The sequence below is a fragment of the Crocodylus porosus genome, unplaced genomic scaffold (assembly GCF_001723895.1).
Source record: "Crocodylus porosus isolate Cpor-Errol unplaced genomic scaffold, CroPor_comp1, whole genome shotgun sequence".
In the NCBI taxonomy this organism is placed as follows: Eukaryota; Metazoa; Chordata; order Crocodylia; family Crocodylidae; genus Crocodylus; species Crocodylus porosus.
This window is the reverse complement of record NW_017728943.1, coordinates 46,986,410-47,008,352: the sequence shown is the minus strand read 5'-3', so window position 1 is coordinate 47,008,352 and position 21,943 is coordinate 46,986,410. Positions and strand designations below refer to the sequence as shown.

The following is a 21,943-nucleotide window of genomic DNA, read 5'->3' as shown; positions in this document are numbered from 1 at the left end:
CCCCGGTGCTCTTTCCTGCCAAGGCAGGGGGTCGGACTAGATGATCTACCTAGGTCCCTTCCGACTCTAGCTACTATGAAACTATGAAACTATAATAACATCTAAGATGTGGCAGGCGGGAAAGTCGGGGTACTTACACCTCTTTGGGAGATTATAAAAGGATACAGAGAGGCAAGGTCCACCATCACACTATACTACACTGATATTTCAACTGAAAAAAGCTTAAAATAGATATTTAGTCCAAGCAAAGCAAAACAAACAAACGAAAGGAAAAATGAATGGTTAATTTGGCCTTCTCAATCTTTGGCATAGCTGAACTTTTTTGATGCTCTGGAGGCACTGGTCCACATGATGCACCATTTTCCATAGCCAATTTGCAGATACTTCACAGCCTATTATGAAGTTCTGCTTTACATTCCATAGTTTATATCAACACAATTTTTATGCATTATTACACTTGAGACTTTACTGTACCAATCAAACTTTTTGAGGCTTCAATGTTGGTTCCCATTTTGCAAAACAAAGCCAAAAGAGAGAGGCTTAACCCCCTTTAGGTTAGTTCAGGTCATGGAATCACTTTTGATACTGTGGTTGGCATTTTTCAATGGGCCCTGGCCCTTGCCGTTTAGGCCTCCATCCTTTTATCTGTTAACACTTTAGGTGGGAGCTCATCCAGATATTCCCCTCCTGGCTCCTTGCAAGGCAGATGGAGATAGGGTTTTCAGGCACCCTATGCTCACCTTTCCCTGGGGTGGCAACATGTGGCATTTTGTAAAGACTACCCCACCACAAGTAGCTCCACCACATTAACCAGTCCCAGCAGGGTGTAACTTCCTACTCAGATCCTACTCAGGACCAATCTCAAGGCTCTCCTGCTCTGATTATCTTCACCCCTTATGGGCACAGTCTCTCACTTTTGGACTTTCTGGCCCTTCCTTAAGCTAGTTGAAATATCAGGCTCTCAGCTCTAGCTGTTTTAGCAGTGATTTCTTCCAAACTTTTTACATTTTTAGAGCCCGGCCTCTGGATTGCCAGACACCTTTGGGCTACAGGCTTCTGGACCCCTTCAGTCTCCATCTGTCCCCACCAGACTTTGACCCCTCTCTGGGTCCTGGCCTCACTCCTGGGCTAGTGAGACCTTGGCACCTGGCCCTGCTAACATTTGCCTTTTTGGGGCTGTTTACCTCAGGGCTCCCTTTCTTTTGGCTTCACTTTGAGCCTCTGGACATACCTAGTAACACTCTCTCCAGGCCCCACTGGGATACAAGTCACTGGTTCTGCCTCACACACCTTTCAGACTGTGAGTTCCTGTCTTTCCATGCTTTCACAGCCCTTGAATGGGCCTTGCTCTTCAGCCCCCACTTTCAGTCCCTCTCTGGGCTCTGTAGGTCCATCCTCTCTCAAGCCAGATCTTTCACTCTCAGTCTCTCTTTCTAGAAGTTCTCTGAAGTCCCTGCACTTTCTTCTGGGTCTTAACATTTACTTTATGGGTCTCCCTTAACTTCCAGCCTTTTTTTCCTTGACAGACCCTTTCTAACTATGACGGCACTGCTTTAACAATATTCTTCCTGGGCCGCAGGCTTCTCAATCCGTGCTCATCTGTGGCCCCTTCTGGTCTTGCTTTATGCAAACCAATTCAGCAAGGCTCTGTTTCTTCTCTGACAGCAAAGTTACTACCTCTGCAATCTGTTTTTATATTACACACAATCTTTTGGGAAATGCTCAGTCTTTAAAAGAACTTCAAAACCATGTGCCTGCAAAAAAAGCAGGCACTTCTGATAAGATCCATTTTTTTCCTGTGGCTCAGGACACCTCTTTCTGTTCAAAATAACTTCTCAGCACTGACTTTTTGTTTACACAGCTGTACTATGAGTTTTTGTAAACACCTTCCTGCTTTAACAAGCTGTTAACACTTTCCCTTCGAGGATCAGCCTCATTATCCTTGGAGAGGGGAGAGCAAAGACATTTTTCAGTCCTGTTACTAATGCACAAATACTCTGCTACTGCCTCGCAACACATTAGCACAGTGAACCAAAGCAAATGAGGAGGTGTCCAATGACATTGCTTATCTCCGCTATGTCCCCTCCTGCCACACTAGGCACAGGGGCACACAGGATCACAAAATATGTTCTACATCCCCTCATCCCCAATCTTTGGATGGAGCTGGACCCTTCCTGCTCTTCCTTTAAGTGTCTAGGCCCTATGAAGCTGCGTTGCCTAGCAAACATTTTGGCTTGCCATAGCCTGCACCTGTAACTTCCAAATTACAGTCTCCAGAGCAAACACACAACACTGTTCCTGACATTCTCTGCCTTGCACAAACACATGCACATTAACAACCTCTGCAAAGCACACCTCTCCTTAGCAGAAGCAGCCCTCTACTTTAGTCTCTGCTCCTGTCACAAATGCAACCTTGCTTAGAAGTGCCTCAAAGTCCCAAGGACATACTCCCTGCTCATTCATACAGTTCCCCAGCAGAGAGATCAATTTTCTCTGCTCCTGGCTTCCTATTGTACCCACAATAGGAGGTTACCTTACATAACCCAAGTGGATTACAGCCTGTACCCTTGTCCAAACCATGGACCTCAGGCACACTTCAAGATCAGGGTGCAACCCTGTCTTCCTCAAAGTTGCTGCTCCTACCGCCAATGTATCGGTACCTCTATATACCACTCTGCCTGACCTGGACAAATGACTGTCCCCTTGAGCACCAGTGCAACAAAAAACCTCCCGCACAAAAGACTCTCACACAGACATGGTTACTTAGCTTCAACCCTAGCTGCAACTACCATAAGATTTCACTTTACAAACAGGTCACAGAGTCACCACCCCAACAGAGTCGCTAATTGTTGGCACTGGATTTATGACCCAAATACCTTGTTCTGGGTGGACCCAAACCCTCAGACCAACCACAACCTCTCCATTTGCTAATAGGCAAATGTTATTGATACACAATAATAGCAGATAAGAATAGTGCAGGCAAGGCAAACATATTCTATATCTACCAATCCTAGACCTATCACAGAAGGAATGTACATATGGCTAGTACACAAGCTTCATTCACCCTGAGGTTCTCTCTTGAATGTCAGGTGTCAGCAGCCTGCAGGTCAAGGGCCAAAGCCTGCTCCCCTCCCATCCCGCCGTGGGGTGAGTGAAACAGGCTGGTGGTGTGCCTTCTGCCCATGGTGGCCTTGGGTCTCCCTCTTTGGGATGCTTTGGTGCTCTGAAATCCCTCCTTTTGTATTCTTTTCCCCCTCTGATGACTCACCATTTTTGGCCATCATTGACTGGTCTCCCTGTGTCCACATTCTGTTCTGTCAGCATATTCCTTCGTTTTACAAACCCATTGCATGCACATGTCTTAATTTAGTTATTTACTGGTGGTCTGTTCACCAAAACTGGAAATCCCAAGGGCTCTGCAGTTGGGCACTATGACCTAATGCTACCTTATGTCATGTTATGAAACAGTGTGGTACGTGTCTTCAGTTTCCTAGTCTATGTATGCCCACTTGTTCATTGGCCACAGACACGGTGGTTGCTGGTTCCAGACACAGTGGGCCTTGAAGGAAACTTTGTCACAAACAGGCTTTTAGAAATCAGTTAACCCTTCCCATTCCTCTGGACCACTGTTCTAATTCAATATTTACTTTATCCACAAGACAGTTTCCCAAAAAAACCCCTCTGAATACCGTTTTCTAGCCATCAGTATAGTGGGTCCCATTACTAGGCACCCATTCATTTTATAGGTAACCTAAATTCTTCCTGTGGGTTTATGAATGCCATACCCAGAGCCAGACATCTAAAAGTTAGGTCTAGTGACACTTAGTCATATTTAAATCCCTCTTGTTGATGTTGATCCAAGTCCTTTTGGCACTGGGATTTAGATTTTTGAATTTTAATTCAAAACCTTTCATAAGCCCCATGCTGTATATTCCATATACTTAATACGAGCAACGTATACGTTAGCGGTGCTACTGGGGTTTTAAAAAAAAAATTATACAGTATAAAAGATCCTCTATAAAAATGAAAAGAGACTGGTGGTAAAATAAATAGTTCTCCATAGTATGTGAAGTGCATGTGCACATGTGTGTGCATGTGTATGTAGCATCAGCATCACCTGCAAATAAGGTGAGACCATATTGTCTCTAAGCCAAAAAATATTTTAGTGCATCAGAATGTGTGTATAACACAACCTTTCTCTCACAACCTGGTTAAAGACCATTCTCTCCAGAATCATTCTTCCAAATCACAGCCAGACATTACTCAACTAATCTGAGAGGAACATTTTAATAAGCTAAATACACTTTTGTTTTTTGCCTTAGATTGTTGGGTCTTTGGATAAGGACTGTCTCTTTGTTCTGAAAGTCTACAGTACTCATTCATGTTCAAAAGAAAGTACTGGAGTATTTAATATTAATACTGGAATATTAAAAGTTTAACAAATATTCCTTTTATTCAAACAAGATGGATATTTCATCTGTATTGATTTTCAATGATTCTTGCACATCCCCTGGATTTTCAGACTGTAATTGTACGTTGTATATTTGTAATTTGTCTCTGAGACTTGTGTGTGCCATCAACTGTGTCTTCATTAGTGGTTGTCATCTATGTCTATGTAACCCGAGTGGTGGCCCAATAGTTGCCACCCCTGCCCAAAATCAGGGATGGTGTGGTGAGAGTGAGACAGAGCTTCCAGCCAGCACCAATTTACTTTCCAGCTGGCCCCTGCTCCTCACAGAGGGTCCCAAGAAGGTCTAACACTTAACTGATTTAACTATTTACACTTTATTTACAAAACAAGAATAATAGGAAAGGTTATTTACAAGTAAACTTAAATGGCAAAATCACAAAACAAACCAGAATGCATCAGTCAACCTTGACTCAAGAATCACATGTAGGGTAACTGGCAGCTTTCAGCCACTGCTGAGAATCTACAGCAAGGAAGCAAGGTGCTCACTCCCTGAAGCTCCAACAGGCTTCCCAATAAGTGACAGACTGCAACAGGTTAAGCTCTTCTGGTCTGCAGCAATCAAATTGTATCAAACCACAACCCCACAAAGAGGCTGAAGGGTGACCCTCTGTGGCAACCAAAAAGGCAAGCAACAAAGTAGGCTCCTGCAGCAATCGTCATGACCCAAGAACAAAGCTCAGGGACTCCATCCAATGACAATCAGCTGCAGAATAAGGGACAGGGCCGAGTCCCCTCTGGGGCAGCCAGTGGCAGAGGGTCAGCAGCACAAGCAGTCCCCAGAGGTCGTTGCTCCAAACCCCTGCTCCAGATGACTGGCTGGGCACCCCACATACCTCATGGCTCGCCAATGCTGCTCCGAGTGCCAGCCTGCGCCCTGAGCTCCCAGGGACCCTCATCCTGACACTGCTGCTCCTCAGGATCCCGGTGCTTTGTCTGCTGTAGTCCTGCTTCCCCATGGAAGGTAAGGGGTTTCTTCAACTCATCGGACCAGCTCCCTGCTTTGAATAAGGATGCCGCCTGCACTCCTGGCTGCTGCTTCTTCTCTCCGGTGGAGTGGGGGGGCCGACTGCCACCCCTAGCCTTCGGGATGCCCAGCACATCCAACACACTGCAATGGGGCCTTGGGGCACCAGCTCTCTGTTCCAAGCCCTGGCCACTGCTCCCTTTCTGCTGCAGGGCTGGAGGCACAGGCGACTGCCACTGCCTTCTTCTCCCAGGGCCTTCGATGCTCTTCAGAGGGGTCTCTTTGTTCCCTCCACTGGGTCAGCTCACCCCAGCTCTTCTTAGGCCTCCTGCATCATTCCCTGGAGTCACTGTCAGCAGCCCCCATGCCAGTTCAGCTGCTGCTTTTATCCCCTTCAGTCCCTCCCGGGCTTGCAAAATGGCCAACCAGGGCTCGGGGTGACTGGCCCCCATCTCCAGCCATCCCCCTTCCATGCAAATGCGGGGATTGAAAACCCCTTCTTTAGATTGGCTTCCCCTTCTCTATAGGGCAAGGCTCCCCTGCTCCACCGCTGGGGTTGCTCAGAGTTCACTGGCACTGTTTCTAGCCCAGGGTAAGTATCTCAAGCCAATCTGGTGAGCCCACATTGGCAGTCTGTTACATCTAGTTAGACCTTTGTTTAACAATATGGTTCTTTCTCAACATTCTTCCTCTAGCCTGGTTTCATATCTGAAGAAGAATGTCTTCCATTCAAAACCTTATCTAACTTTATCCTGATTACATAGGTGATCCAATAAAAGATATCACTCTAAGAAATCCTTGCCTCTCTTTTTATAATTTCGTGCAGCATGACAAATGAACATGGTACATTCCGTAGAGTTGCAACAACAGTATTACCTCCATTTTATTTTCATATCACTTAGAAGTGAAGCAAGCAGACACAAATATGCTAGAAATAGAAAAAGGCCTGGGGAAACTATTTTGTGTTTGTAAACTGCATGCTGGTTCAGTGTTTCATATGTTTGCAGTCAGTTGCATAGTGCTTCCAAGGCAGCTGATTAAGTCACAGTTTAAATTCATTTCACAGCAAAACTCAAAGTTTTGCTGATCCTTTGTTAATTTCATCTTTGCTGCTCCTGTACAGCAGCTCCATCTCAAGGCAGTCAACATATCTCAAGGGTCACAGAGTCTTAATACTCTTTGACAAGAAAAAACTTATTATAGGGAAAAGTCTGGGCTCATTAAGCTACTTTAATAGATTACAGATTTTCAAGTGCCTTTCTTCCCTAAGAATGTCACTGAGTACAAGCCATATATAGGGATCAGTCCCTAAACTAAACATCCCTGTCATCAATTTGCCTCTAAGTCTCTCTCCACTCTTGCTTCTGTCCTTTATAATCATCCTCACCAATGACCTCCTCCCAAATGAATCACAGGAGTCTATCTATATATATCTCCTACTTTTTCATGACTCCTCATCTCCTATGCATAATTTTATGTTTTTATTCATAGTGGTATCTTTGTACAGTCTTTCTTTTTAGCTGTATGTGTTTGCATGACTTCAACAGCCAGCTCCATAGCAATGGTTCCTAACTTTACCACTCCTAGCTTTAGTTCTCACTCCTCATCAACCTTACAAGCCTCTCACATCTGATTTTGGATACCACTACATAACATTCTGTATCTTCAGTACAGAATTTATTATTTTACTTCCCCGTCCTCTCAGTTTCCAATAAAAACACCACTATCCTTCCCACCTTCAGGGCTTGTAGCTTTGGCTCACCTTTGCTTTTTTCTCTTCTTTTCTCCCTTATGTCCAGAAGCTCAATAAGTTCTTTAGCGTCTTTCTTTTCACTGTAACAAAAATCCATCCTTTCTTTACTGTCCTTGCTGCGCAAAATCTTGTTGATATACTGATCATCTCTAACCTTCATTGCTCTAACCTTCTTTTGTCTAATTTCTGTATCCCTTATGTCTCTTCATATTGTCTTTCCAAAATGCCACTTTTAAAGTCAGCTTCCAAGGACAAAATCAACATACTGCTACATCCTTCCCAATTCTTCAGGAAACAGACATGGGTCCAGTGGGGGTGGGGGTGGGGGTGGTTACACTTCTTCCTTGGTCTAAGAATAAGCTTCCTTATGCCTTGAACACCTTGTTATACAACTGAGTGACATAATTATTGGAAAAGTACATGTGAAAATTAATTGAACCTGCTATAAGCCTGCATATACCATAACCAACACAAAATATTAGAATGATAGATCCATTTCATCAGCATGTGCATAGACACCTTATAGGGACATGAATAAATAAAATAGCTATTATCCTGTAAAATCCAGGGGAGAAGAAAAGGAGAATGCTTAATAAATATAAACAACGTTCACATTGTCTAAGAGTCCACTACAGTCTGCTGCATGATCTGGAGAGGGACTGTGGAACATTTTATATCTTTAAGAGACTTGTAAGTACCACTTGGAGCTGACTGTTGCATTGTGCAACATTGTTGATCAGTTAGTAGCTCAGTGAATGAAGTAGACCTTGACCAAACTTCTTTGCTCTAAGTGATTGCTAAATAATACATATGGTACCCAGTATTTCTTGATACCAATGAAACGTAAGTAGAATACAGCTGCTAAAGACCATCCAGAGAGTTGAAACTCCCTGGATAGGTTACTATAGGACAAGCGTTAATATCTTTTCCCATTATGTCTGCAAGCAATGGGTGCAAACAACAAGGCAGGCACTCAAGAGGTAGGTTAATTTCTGACAATAGCTGTTTATGAACACTTGATGTTTTCAATAGGTTTCAGTTAATTGAGACAAGGGAGACCAACTGTAAACTACATTACAGACATTTGAAAAATACTCTACCTTAAAATTAAATTAAATGGAAGAAGAAAGCTCTGTTGATATTTTATCCAAAAGAACATGAAGAAGAAAACAGAGAAGAGTGTGTGACTGATCTAAGACTGTTAATCTTACAATTTGGGGGGACTGAGTCCCTAATTAGAAGCCAGATAATAACTGGAATCTGGGACAAAACTGAGAAAAACTACTGAAGGCAATCCTTAAGAAAGCAATTACAATTTCCAAACAGAGTTACCAATACAGACATAATTTTATGAAAGATGGGCAGTGCCCTGACACTATGAACAAGATTGAGTCCAAAGGAAAGGAACCAAACAAGAAAAGAAGCCTGATGCTGAAAGACATTACAGGGCTCAAGGACAGTATCCACAGAGGACAGTTGCACATGCTGTGGTAAACACTACAAAACGACAGATATAGCAAAATATGCAAGAATGGTAATGGATTGCATCATTTTGCAAGAGTTTGCTAGCAGAAGGTAGTCGTCTTCATTTCGCAGCAAAGAGAGTGACGTTAGCACTAGCTCGAAGGACTTTTTCATCAGAGCCAGGAATTATATTGCAGTCAAAGAGAAATGGACTGAAAGCAAATGGGACAAGCATGAATGTTTTCCAATCACTGATATTAATTAATGGGGGGCAAGCGAATGTAATACCAGAAACAGTGATATAAACAATGAGGGGGAAAAGCCAGGAGCAGCAGAAGGTGAATGTGCTTACAATGGACAGCTTCTCCTAAGGGAAAACTTGAACTAAAAGTATGGGTAAACAAGGGAATGGAAAAGATAAACTTCATAACAACACCTGGTGGGGAAAGGGGTAGACAGATGTCATTATTAGGTTAAAAATATATCAAGATCTTGGTCACAATCTAGAGAATGCCCTCACTGCAGGACCAGGGGGATACAGTAATTGAGGAAGAGTTTTTGAATACTTTACTGGTGATGGGAAAATTCTTAACAGAGTATAGAGTAGAGCTGAAGGGCAAACCATCCCACAAACTGTGCCCCTAGGAAAGGGAATATTTTTCACTACCTCCAAAGAGACAGACTTTAGAGAGATGTTATGATGAAAAGTAATTTTCCATGTGTTACAAATCATCTGGGCTCAGGAGCTGCCCATTAGAAAAACAGGGCATACATTTATGCATATTCAGCACCTACATTGGTGGAGACTATCTTCACAGACTGCAATGAAGGTTTTGTTTGGCATTCAAGGAGATATGTTCTGATTCACAAACATAATCCTGGAGGACCCCAGGAAATCCAGCCCCCTGTGGGCAGATCCAGGAGATGCAGTTGCAGGGGCATTTCTATTCAGGCAGTGCTGTGGGAGTCCAAAGACTATATCAGTGACACTCAACCTTCTGGCCCCAAAGACCATATGAATACAAAAATATTCATTTTACAGTAATCACTGTATCTGTTAACCACTTGATTGCTCCATGGTTGGCTTTTTAAAAACAAAGAGATTTTGGGAGTCCCTTGTTTTAGAAAAGAGGTTTCATTTCTGTGCTCCATGCATTGTTGCAGATACAAATTTTCCATCTCCAACTGTAGAAACATCACTACTGTCAAGTAACAGGCTCACTCTTTGACCCAACAAACTCCCATTCCCATAACAATGTGGATAGTTGCACTGAAAATAAGGAGAAGAGGTCCACTGCTGACAGTTGTACTGACCACTAATGGAAGACAGCTTCTTCCTGAAATTATAAATACTAGTTTGAGTGAACATAACAGACGGTCTCAGAATAATGAAACTGCCTGTATCAATTTCATATGTGAGAGTTATAAAAAAGGGTCCTTCCCACTTTGCTAAAAAGGAGTCAATACATGATATGTGGGCTCAAATGTTCCCTCTATCTCCTTCTTAGGATTTGGTTTTATTAACAAGGTAACTAACAACAAATTCCAATTCCCAAAACTGGCCATGCCTACAGTTCATCCCATAGCTCTGACCTATACATTCTTCTGATTGAAAAACACACTCCTACCTCCAGGATATCAAAGATGCATTGGAGACCTCTACTTGCAACTAAGTGTCTCCCCATAGCATCCCAGCACCTGCTAACAAGGTGAGTCAGAAAAAAAAAAGTCAGCCAGTCTGTTACAAGAGTACTTGAACATCTGTGGTAGCAATATGCACCAAAACATGAATGATCAAAAAAGTTATGGTCTAATATATCATCAATATATACTTGCCTAAATTTTCAAGCTTTCACTGACAGATTAGTTAGGACTAACACTAAATGGCCATTTGTGCATGCAAAGGATGCTACTGCATGTACAACCATAGCAAATGTGAAAGTGAGGACCTATAATATTACTATTTACAGTTAGTTGCTTGTAAGGAAAACATAGTGTTAATTGTTTTTCCTTTTCTCTGTGTCCAGAAGTGCCTAAAACCTAAGAAAATAGACAAAAAGACTAATATTTAGTTGTTTATGCTTAAAAAAACTAAGTAGAGGAAGATGTAGCATTTTTTTAAATCAAATTCCATAAACCATTCATGAAATCAGTGTTCATGGAACATGAACATCTTAGCAGGTTGTTCTAGTAGTTATCTAATGAGTGTAAAAGAATAAGATTTTCTTAGTAACTGAACAAAAGTAGTGACAGAGTGAATTCCTTGACAGCAAATGATTTTCTATTTATATCCTACATGGACATAGACTTATGGTTCACGCTTTCGTGCCATTAAATCTGCTCTCTCCCCCCTAGCTAATGCGTGGTACTTCTGAGTCTTCCTGTTTTCCCATAACAGAACCTACTTTATTGTAGAATGCTTTGTCAGTCTTCACTTCTACTACTTTAGTTTAGGCTACTATACTGAAAACTCTCAAAAGTTTGTGCAATTAGGGTAGACAGAATTGAAATGATACAGCCAGCCTACAAAACCCACGTGTTGTAGAAAAGCAACACTGATATCTACTTAGTAGCTGGAAAGAGGAAACTCTTCTGATAAGTTAGAAATGAATCAGTACTCCATACTTTTCAGAGAAAGACCAACAAATTACTTAAACAGGAGGTAGGACAGTGTGGCAACATCTCTTAGCATCTAACAAGGTAGGCTGTCACCTACAAAAGCTTATGTCTCTCTGAATTATGTAGTTTCTAAGGTGCCACCTTGTCCTGCCTGCTGCCTGACTTCAGATTAACCTGGGTAATTACTTCTCTCTACCAATTATTATGCCTGAAAATTTTACATTCTGTTTCCATATACTATTGTTACAGAATATCCATGTTAATGGCATTTCTATGAGAGGGCACACTTTCTCATACTTGTAGGTGTAAACCCTTCTAATCAGGGTATAAAAACACCGCTACATGTCCACGTAAAATCCCTAACCCTTCGCATGTAAAGTCTTAGCATTAGCTCCTACAAAATATTTTGATCCTAAGAGGCTCTGTGGGTATAAATTCTAACAGGAAATAAGCAATTAGTAAGAAAATAATTGAAAGAGAAGCACACATGCACCTGTTGTGCATGTTCACAAGTCAGGCACAAATATTATGCATACACAATTCTATAAATGTACCAGAGAGATCAGCCTTGGAAATCTGTGACGGAATTACCATATCAGATCAAGACTGTGGGGCATCAGTTCAGTACATTATCCTGACAGTTCAGCTCTCCTGGCCAGTATCAGTTGCTTCACAGCAAGGTGCAAGAGTGCTACAAGGCACAGATGTGAAAAATCTGCCTGCATAGTGGTCTCACCTTGAATAAATATTTGCTTAAACCCTAAAGCATAGGCTGAATATCTCTCCTCAAACTATCGGTCACTAGGTGAATCTACATGAACTGACTACTGAGCAGTTACCTAATTAGCTTCACAGTAAAGCAGCACCATCTACACAAGCGGTGCTATCAGGCCGGATTAAACTAATTAACTCTGACATAGGGTAGTATTGCTCAATACAAATACTATTCTATGGCAGAGTTATTTACTCTGCTGCAATGCTGTGATGGCCAGAACCAAAAAAATTAATAAGCCATAAATATGTGCTTCTTAGAGGCATTTGGAACTTTTATCTAATATAAAGCTTGTATTTTCGTAACCCGCAAATGTAACTTGTAACTGTTTGTGGAACTGACTAGGCCTCAAAGACAAAGCTATACCTGTGAAATTAGCTAACCTAATAGTTCTTTCTTGTTCAAAATGTAGCCTTGATGATGATAAAGACTGGATTCAACTGCCTAGCTTATCCAGCACATTCCAAGAAAAGACATCTCAAAAAAGCATAGTCAGAGAGTTCTGAAGGGTTGGATTTAGGTGGGGCAATGTTAACTTCAAACCTGAAGATGCTGTGTCACAGTTTGCTTATTGGATAAACCCAAGTCTGGGTAGTAACCTTTTATAATAATTTTAACACCTTTTAATCCCATAGGGTAATAGCTATAAAACAGATTGTGAATGGCTCTAAGACTAGCAGATTAGCATAAGACTAGGTATAAAAAGTTTGTGCGTCAGGTGACCAATGGGGAAAAAGAGAGAACAGGATGGAAATTGCTGTTCCAAGCCCGGACTCCGGACTCCCAGAGTGAGTGAGGATGGGATCCTGACCAAAAGACATTCCCCGGTAATCCTTCGGACAGCGTTGATCGGGGACGCCTGACTTTGCTGGAATCATCTGGAGCGTATCTGGCATTGAGGGACTGCCGATAAGTTGCCAACCCATGTCTGTCTCTATTTGTTGTTTAAACAGCCCAAGGGTTGATATTCTCACAGTGCATAGCTGGCCTGCAACAGATTGATCCATTTATCTGTTGTTATTATCTGTTTTTATTTACTATTAGCTCTTTAATACTGCATTATTTGCTTATTGCATTTATCTTTCTGTTAATTGCTCTGTGTGTGTAAGCTATAATAAATTTGCCATTGTTTTACTCCCAACTCTGCCTCCTCGATCCCGAACCAAACAGCCAAGTGGCTAAATTGATATATTCACAGTGCCCAGCTGGCCTGTGACAAATGCATATGTAGATGTTAACCAGGGCTGGCAGGACAAAAGGATGCTATAGTCCAGGACTGCTTGCCAGCTAGCCCCACATCATACTCTTGTGCCCCAGCCAGCCCCTCTGCAGCACACTGAGCTGAGCAGAAACAGCCACAAGCTGGCAAACTAATCCCCACCCAGACTCCCTCCCAGCTGGGGCTGTGCCTCCCCAGCTCAACATGCTGCAGTCCCAGGTGCATGTGTAAACACTGCACCTGGGAGCACCAAACTCCAATGCAAACCGTACCAGAGGTTATTGTGTCAAATTAATTTTGCATGTAGATATGCCCGCTGATTATCACAACTCTGAAGAGCCTTGATATCCATATAAATAGCAAGTTAATCCTTTTCTAATGCATACTACATTATTGATCTTAATGAGTTCTTGTACCAGTGAGTACCATAATTTATTTAGGAGATATCTAAAAAAAAACTGTTTCTTTTAATAATTTTTGTTTTAATTTTCCACTTTTTAATTTAATCCAGTGTTTTTATCATTTGATAAGAGATGAATAAGAATTACTCTATTATTAATCAATTTGACACTCAATTTGACTCCTTAACGACTCTAAGGCTGTCCAATTCATAAGTGGCTGTGTGTGTGGCACCTAGCCAGGGTCTGCAACCTTTGGGTCATGCTCACACTACCCATATAGACACCACAGGCCCCCTCACTCCCACTGTACAAGCAACACAGGCACCACACTCCCCTTTCACCACCATGTGGTCTATGTGGTCCCAAGGGGCAGAAAGCAGAATCCGGAGAAGCATAGTACATAAGTGCTGACGGGGTGAAGGAGCGGGCACTGCACCACCACCCCTGCAGCTGATGGGCATTGGTTCTAGACAGGCTATTGCCCTATGCCCTGCCGTTGGCACAGAAGTCACACCACCACTGCCACCCCCACTGCAGTCCCGTGCTTGCACCCTGCTGTTGGCATAGAAATCTGGGGGGGCACATGCCCTCCAGTCCCCACCCACTCAACACTTCACCAATGTGGAGGAGTGAGCAGGTAATTGTAGACCCCAGCTGCCACAGGAGCAGGAAAAATGGGAGAACAGTAGACTGCAAGCCACATGGACCACCAGTTGGAAAGCCCTGAACTATAATCAATGGGGACTTTCATCTCCTTTCCAAAGTTGGAAATGAACTAATAAAAATAATTTGCAAGTCAATACCTTACTTGTACATTGTTAGATATGTCATCTTCTCCATCATCACTGTTCAGAATTATTCTTCCATCTTGCTCATTCTTTATCCTGCTTGAATGCTTATGACTAACCTTCAGGCATTTTCTGATACTTTTTTATAGTGTCCATGACATTTTGTCATACAGTCTATTAATGATACAGGATCAGATCCCTGCTGTTGACAATTCAGTTTGGAAATTGGGGAATAAATCTGAATATGTTTCTGTTGGGATTAAATGACTGGATTATACTAAGGCTTTCATATCAAATAGTAAAAATTAGTCCACAATAAAAACCCTGCAGCTCTTTCTCTTTGCACTTCACTGGTAAATTTTTCTGAATGGGTGCTACAGGATTCAACTAAGAAATATCATTCAAAATAATGCTTCCCACTTCACTGCCCTCTTCAGTACACTCATCTTTGGATTTCGGAAATCTGGTTAAAATCAATAAGGCCCAAATTTAGGTTCTTTCCCACAGGTTGGTTTTACATTGTCAAAGCAGTCACAGTTTGCCTTTTTTTTTTTTTAATTCTCTCACTCCACATGCATTTTTCTAGGCCAAACAGATTGTGAAATTTGTACTGAATTCCTGAATAATTCTAGTTCCCTTCAAATAATTTACCTGATTCTATTCTAGGCCTTAAAACTGAAATCTGGAGTCAGTTTGTGTTAACCTTATGCAGTATATCATGGTTACACCTCCTTTTCTATTAAGGTACTGTACACACAGCCTTTTATGCAGCTGATATAAAGGTTTGTTTTTATAGAATTTGAATTACCATTCAGTATCTTCTCAAATAAACTGCAGCATGCACAGCAGCTCAGAAATACGTTCAGGCCATTTAGTGTCAAGCCCTGCCCTGTTTGCCCTGATGAGAATCTCTCTGCATAGAAAAAATTGAGACAATCTATGAGTTACACAGAGAGAAATTAGAATACATTGAAAAGAAGAGTACTCAGAAAACATTCACAAAAACACATCACAGAAAACAAAAATATGAAGATAATCATTGACAAATGGAGTGACCAGAAATTTATTCTTCATAATATTATTTGTCTAAAGTACAGCTATAGCCTCAAAGCAATAAAACAGTCACCATCTTCCAAAAGCTTAGATATGGATCAGAACAGAATTGGATAAAACAACCTACAGCTAGAAGGCTGAATCCAGCGCACTAAGCCCTTGGATCCAGCCTGCAGAGCCAGAGCTGCAGTGGCACTGCGGGGAGGTGGTATGAGAGAAGTCTGACCACACCTTTTGGGCACCGGGAGCTTCAGGAGATGAAGAAATCTGCCCATGGCAGGGAGAAGTGGCACACCCAGCTAGGTTGTACTGCTTGCATGCCTCCCACTCAAATTGGGTCATTCTAGCCCACCATAAGAAAACATTACTAACCCCTGCTCTGATACAACATAAAAATACTGGCCACGCTGGCAGCAACATCCAAGACTTTTAAGATAATTTCCCCCCTAGAAAGGCAATTTCACAAGTAATAAGTGTAGCCAACTAAGGGAACATAAAGGGTACAAACCTATCAGGATCTGAGCACTTCATATAAGATAGTGACTATTCTCCACTCATGTTGATGCCAGTACCATTAGCATCTCTCACGTCCCAGCCATCTGCCTTAGAATTCAGAAATATCCTTCTCTTTGTGCCAGTCTCCACATGGGTATCATTAAATACCAAAACAAAATCCTTAGGAAAATAAGAAGTCTGTTCCTTCTAACTATCTAGTTTTTTTCCTCTTCTTTCCTGCTTCACCCCAATGAAGACAGACCAGTCAAGGTCAAGAGAAATAATTTTTATTATCAAGGCTATTCTCACAGCCAGTTTTCTCAAAAGTATAAAAGGATTGTTCCCCAAAATGAACAAGATAAATCAATATTTGCAAGCTAGGGCATTTTGTTCATCAGCTAAAAAAATTATTTGAATACATGCATATACTAGCTAGAGGAAAAGACAGCCTTTCAGCCTAAAATACAAGTGTTAGTGTCCCTGACTGTTGCCCAATTATCATCCTACATGACTTTCATTTTTTGTAGTACAAACTTACATTTCTTGCTTCAATGGAATGCATCTATTTTTTACTTAACATATTGCTTTTCTATCATTTTCTCTTTCTTCCTTAAAACATGAGTATTTTTATACATTTTTAAATAGTTTAGTGACCTTAGCAGACTGTGCCTTCATCTTCTGCCTTTAAGACAAGCACTATGAACTAATCTCCGGAGACATAGGAGCCAAGGTCATTCACTCTCCTTCTAACACAAATGAAATAGGAAAATAAATTTGGGTTAAGCTTCATAACCTTCATGGAATGATTCTATTATATCCACCATGCAGCAGCAGAACAATAAAGTCGCCAATAAATGAGACCCAAAAAATTACTACTTAGTTGTTGTAGCATCCAAAGGTCCAAACTTGTCATTATTTTGCTGCTGTCAGACTAGAGCTATTTGTATAGACTTATAAAGTATTTCTCTTGTAAATCTGGATAAATAATGATAGTTTCTTGTGCAGCTAAAGCTGCCATTGAACTCAACAGGACTTTAGGTTCCAACAGAGAAAAGGTAAAAATGCTCATTTTGGAGAGAAGAACCCCATCCCATAAAGAAATCTATAGAACAAGGTCAGAGAGGTTGATTTTTGTAATGCAGTTTCCAAAGTAGGGACTATCAGTACTGCAAGAAGCAAGGCTTTCCAAGCCTGCTGTTCTTTAAGAGGTCCCCCACTTCAGTTAAGTGGAAATTGTTCATATCAACAGTTGCTCTTTCCAAATCTTAATTTTGTCTACAGACTGAAGACAGTAAGCAAATACATAAATTATTTTGTAGACAAGAACAACAATGGCCTCTTTGGATGGCTCCTTGCAGTTATACAACTTGAGCCACAGAGGGGAACAAAATGGCTTCATGTAAGATCAAACTATATTAACTCCTCCAGGAAAAAAACCTGTGGTTATGAACTATGGCAATGCCACAGGAGTCTCCCACTACTTCTTGCTCCAAAACCTTGTCAAGCATCTGACTAGGGAGAGGCCATGGTATAAAATAGGAATTTTCCTCCTTTCAATCTGCATGAGTATTCGGACTTACAGTAGCTGATGTAAATTAATATAATCTCACAGGCCGTAACCAGATAGGTGCAAAACAGAGTAGGCGAAATTTAGCCCCAGTAAATGCCTGCAGAACTAAACTGAATGCAATTGAGGTTTTGATAATATTCTAATTCAGCCTTTAATATAGATTATGTTTATTTGTTACAGCATTTGCTGATTTGAAAATGACAGACAAGAAAAGTGGATAGTAATTACCCTTTATTTTCAGGATGGTGTTATTTAAAATGGCCATTGCACAAGAAAACTAAATTTTACATTAAATTACATCATCTTGCTTAGTGAGGTCTTGTGTAACAAAATGTTTTAGAAATTACAATAGGTAAGAGAGATAAAAAGGGGGAAAGATTGAAATACAGAAAGTGTACATAAAATGCTAAAAATTAAATCAGAACTTTCTGTCAATGATACTGCTCAATATTCCTTTGTTAAGGAGCAAGAGAAAGTAAACAAAAGTCCCAAGATGCCTTACGTGAAGGGCAAGGGAGGTTCAGGAGAAGAAAAGCAGCTGGCAGCAACAGATAGGGAAAGTGAAAGCAAGCAACACTTACAGCATGGAGGGCCAAAAGGGAACAGAAGCAATCACCACACTTCCGGAGCAGCATCTCACTCCAGATTGGATGAGGAAGGCTGCTTAGAGGTATTGCTGACCCCGGAGAGGGGCAGAGGGGGATCAATTCCCTGCAAGCTGCAGAAAAAGGAGTGGTTGAGCGTCCCAGCAGACAAGTGTTGCAAACCCCGCCAGAGAAACACTTGAAGTACAACCCAGAGAAGGAGGCAGGTGGAGGCCTGCACACACAAGGCTTCTGATAATCCCTGGAGCAGAGTGATAGCTGAGGATCTGGGGAGAGGCCTGAAGAATTGCTGTATTCAGGTGGCTGGCACGTGGGAGAGAACCCACTGGGACTGTGAATGCTCATGAGTAAGCTGGGGCAGGTCTGTGCAGAGCAGGGACTAGATTAACTGATATTTTTGTTGTGATTTGGACATGAGGGCCTGACCCCAGGTGAAGGAACATGAACTGAGTCTGACAAAGAGACTGAGAGCAGTCAGGTTTTGATTTCTTTTTTTTTGGATATTTGAGTGCAGGCCAAGGCCAGCCCCTGAAAGGGTAACTAAAACTGATGGTCATCCAGGTGGCTGAGGGTGAAACAGTAGACCAACAGGCAGCATTAAAATCTGGCTGCAGAGAATTGAGTGCCCCCTGGAGAGGCTTGGGTGGGGTAAAGGGGAGGTTTGGAGCCCCACAGAAGAAAACAGGGATTGACACTTCGTAGGATCACCTTGGGCATTGCCTCTTAGCAATATAATATCAAAGTTGTGGCAGGTGAGAAACATAAGACCAGCTTCCTGGCAGACCAGGTGATCTGAAGCCAAGGTCCACCCTGTCACCGTCAGCAGAAAAATGAGGTCAGGGCAGTGGCAGCAAGCCCTACAACACCTACAGTCCTCACGTCCTTAAAAAATGGAAAATTAAATGAAAAGAAGAGAGGAATATGAGATAGGCTGTACTGAAAAAGAGTTAATACATTACAGCTCAACTGAGGTTAACTGGCTCAGACAATATTTTGGAAGCCAAATAAATAAGTTACCTAGAAGTTGGCTTTTTGGGGATGGATAAAATGATGTCACTGGCATAATTCATCTTTTAAAAATATTATGCTTTCTAATGAGATTAGATGTTCTAATAATAGTCTCAAAATGACAACAGTGTCAGGAAAACTTAGGATGTATGAATACGAGTAAGTATGTTTTACTGTAAAAGAATTTGCAGAAATTGTAGGATTGCATTATACTATAAACAAGACTAATAAAACAAGTGTTTACAAAGTACACTGTGGCTTTTAAGAATTGTCATTTCATATGTTTGAAAACTAATACAGTAAAAGCTCTGTTATCCAGCATGGATAACATGCTGGGATGGGGACAATGCTCCCCTGCCCCTGCATCAGGGAGCTCCTGGCCCTGGCGCCATGATCAGGGTACAGGGCTTGGAAAGAGCTATAGGAATAGGGAGGGATAGGTCCCAGCCCCCTTCCCCGATCTGCCAGTGGGGCAGTTAGCAGCTAGCACACTGATAGCTGCCCCACTAACAGGTTGGAGTGGGCGGCTGGGACCTACCCCACCCCTGAAGCTCTTTCCAAGCCCCATGCCTTGACCCAGGGCTGGGACCCACCCCTGACTACAGGAGAGTTCCCAGCCAACCCTGAATAGGGAAATCTGCATTTTTAGCCCAAAGCTGGCTGGGGACTGACCAAAACAGAACAGCTCCTAGTCACCTCCAGGCTGCATGTGCTTTGCCCACAGCCTGGGGCTGGTTGGAAACAGTCCTGGCCAGGGATAGGTCTCAGCCAGCTCCAGGCTGAGCGGAGAACTGTCCCATTGCAGGGAGCTCCCAGCCCCTGCTCCACAATAACAACTGTGATCACGGAGTTGGGGCTGGGAACAAGCTTCCAGACCCCACTCTGCACTCAGGGCTGGAAGCTCCCTGCTGCTGAAGCAAAGAGACATTGTCCCCACCAGGCACATAGGGTGAGGGCTGGAAAGCTTCTTCCCTGCCCAGCTCCATGTGGGGGGAAAAAGTTCCCCAGCCTGTCATTCCCCCTTCCCCCTGCCCACAGCTCTGCTCTTTCAGAGCTGAGGGAGGAAGGGGACAGGCTCCCCTGCCCCAGCCAGCAGGGAGATCCCAGTGTCAGCTCCATAGTTGTGGGGCTCAGGCTGGGATACCCTTATCCCAGCCGTGGCTCCAAGAATATAGAACCACTGCTGAGAGATGCTTATCTCAGGCTGGGGGACCCTCAGGCTCAGGCATCTCAGTGGTCACAGAGCTGCTGTTGGGAGATAAGGGTCTCCCAGCCCCCCACTCCCCCTGACAATGGTGAAGTGGGGGCTGGGAGGTAAGGATCTCCCAGGCTCCACACCCTTGTTGGTGTCACTGGGCATAACCCTAGGTAACTCAGAGGGATGGAAGACCACGAGTGTCGATGAAGCCCCTCTGCTCTGGGCTCAGGCAAGCCAGGACCCCCCTTGCCCACACCTTTGTAACCCTTTCTCTGGCGCCTGTAATCTCCTGTCCTTCTGGAAAGCAGGCGAGCTAAAACTGTTATCTGTGGAATGCAAGGGCACCACTCGGAGAGACAAGGGAGGAGGGAAAGAGGAGGAAGAGGGGGGCCAGTTGGTAGAAAACCACTGCAGAAAATTGACCAGGGTAAAAAAGTACACTGTTGCAGGGCTAAGTGCGCAGGATTTGAGACTATACAGTCTCCCTGCGCCTTTTACTTGAGCTCAAATAAACTCTGTCTACTTCTCCCCGCAGTGTGTTTATTTGGCGCGACGCACACCGGGCAACGAACCCAATTGTTGCCTCCCTCGGGCACCTTGTGCCGGCAACACCCTGACCACAATCTGGGAGCAGGGGGCTTGCAGCTCCCTGCTGCCAGGGCAGGGGGACAACTGACTGGGAGCAATTTTTCCTCCAAGTGAGGCAGCTACACAGGTGCTACAGCACTGATACGAATGCCGTGTAAATTTGCTAATTCACATTTGCAGGTAGCAAATTTACTCGGTATTAGGGAAGTTTACTGCAAAGTAAGCATGTGAACATGTAGATGCACATACTTACTTCACAGCATACTATGCTAATGTAAAGTTAAGTGTCTCATGTAGATGCACCCAGGGTACTTCATCTCTTCACATTTACTTCTAAATTTTTCATATTTATGTTTTGCATGACTTTGAGCATGACACATTAATTTGCCCTTTCCTCGGTTCCTCCTAACCATAATGTTAACTGTGATACTTATCAACTTCGCAGAGCGTTATTGTGAGGCTCAGTTTATCAGAGATTCAAATGCAAGGCGCTACAGAAAGATGATTATTTACATTGGTCTAAGTGTATGAAACATACTGAAGAACTTCCCCACTCATCAACAAAGTGAAAAACAAACTGCAGCTATTTAGAACTGCATTTGTCATATTTTCATCTACAATGGCATGCCCTTACTATTTAGAGAGGTCTAACCCTTCTTCCATCAAACTGAACAGTAACATGTGCATAGGATTTAAGTGGTAAGGGATCAGCTACTTTGTTACACTGCTTCTTTTATATGTATGTATATCTGTTAGGAGAAAAAAATCAGTTTAAGGGTAAAATCAGACACAAACTGAACTGCAATATGCTTTAGGCCACTAAAGCAGTAGCTTAAAAATTTACTGTTGCTACTTCAGTGAATGCTGGCTCATAGGCAGTCATCTGCACCTAGTGTCTTAGATTTTGTGGAATGACCAGCAATTTTTATAACAGAGAAACTGTCACAGAGTACTACGTAAGCATTTCTTTTCCTG

The 21,943-nt window shown here is 42.6% G+C and overlaps 1 long non-coding RNA gene across 1 annotated transcript in view; it reads right to left on the bottom strand.

The window, feature by feature from the left end:
• The window catches only part of LOC109319201, a 17,212-nt gene extending 16,610 nt beyond the window's left edge, over positions 1–602 (bottom strand). Inside the window, exons 1-2 of the long non-coding RNA XR_002103408.1 lie at positions 546–602; positions 183–189 (exon numbers count right to left, since the gene is read on the bottom strand). This is a non-coding gene — a long non-coding RNA (uncharacterized LOC109319201). The remainder of the gene's footprint in view (positions 1–182; positions 190–545) is intronic.
• Positions 603–21,943: the final 21,341 nt, after the last annotated feature.